Source organism: Rhinopithecus bieti, unplaced genomic scaffold, assembly GCF_001698545.2.
Source record: "Rhinopithecus bieti isolate Rb0 unplaced genomic scaffold, ASM169854v2 repeat_15644, whole genome shotgun sequence".
Taxonomy (NCBI): Eukaryota; Metazoa; Chordata; class Mammalia; order Primates; family Cercopithecidae; genus Rhinopithecus; species Rhinopithecus bieti.
In genome coordinates, this window is record NW_016834757.1 from 1 (window position 1) to 674 (window position 674).

At 36.9% G+C, this 674-nt stretch overlaps 1 pseudogene; it reads right to left on the minus strand.

The window, feature by feature from the left end:
* Positions 1 to 5: 5 nt before the first annotated feature.
* Positions 6 to 540, minus strand: LOC108524654 (zinc finger protein 669-like; annotated as a pseudogene).
* Between the last annotated feature and the right edge of the window lie 134 nt (positions 541 to 674).

Consider the following 674-nt stretch of genomic DNA (forward strand, 5'->3'; position numbering starts at 1 on the left):
CTTTCTCCAGTGTGAGTCCTTTCAAGCATCTTAAAAGAACAAGAAAATCTGAGTGTTTTCCCACATTCCTTACATTCGTAGGGCTTCTCTCCAGCGTGAGTTCGTCCATGTATTAGACAAGAACTGGAAACAGTGAGCGCTTTACCACATTGTTTACATTTATCGGGTTTTTATCCTGTGTGAGTTCTCTGATGTCTTTCAACTGAATTGAGAAAATGAAAAGCTTTCCCACATATCGTACTTTTATAACTGGATTTCCACTGTGCGTTATCCTGTGTCTTCTAACACCTGGAACAGAAACGAAGAATTTCCCACACTGTTCACATTTATATTGCTTCTTTCCATATGGTTTGTATCCTGAGTGAGCTAGGATGTGCCTGTTAAGGAGGGAATGATGTACAAAGACTTTTCCACAAACACTACATTCACATTGTTTTAATCCAGTAGAAATGTTCTCATTCAGATCAAGATTTGGAATTTGGCTGACAACTTGTCCATACTGACTACCTTCTTTGCTTTCACGCAGTCTCTGTACCATATGATTTCTGTAAAAAAAAATGACAAGCACATTATTATTGGTTGGTTTAATAACTTTCTACTTATTAATAGGTCTTGGACTTACACTGCTACCAATACCAAGGAAAATGCATTATGTTTTGTTTTGTTTTGTTTTG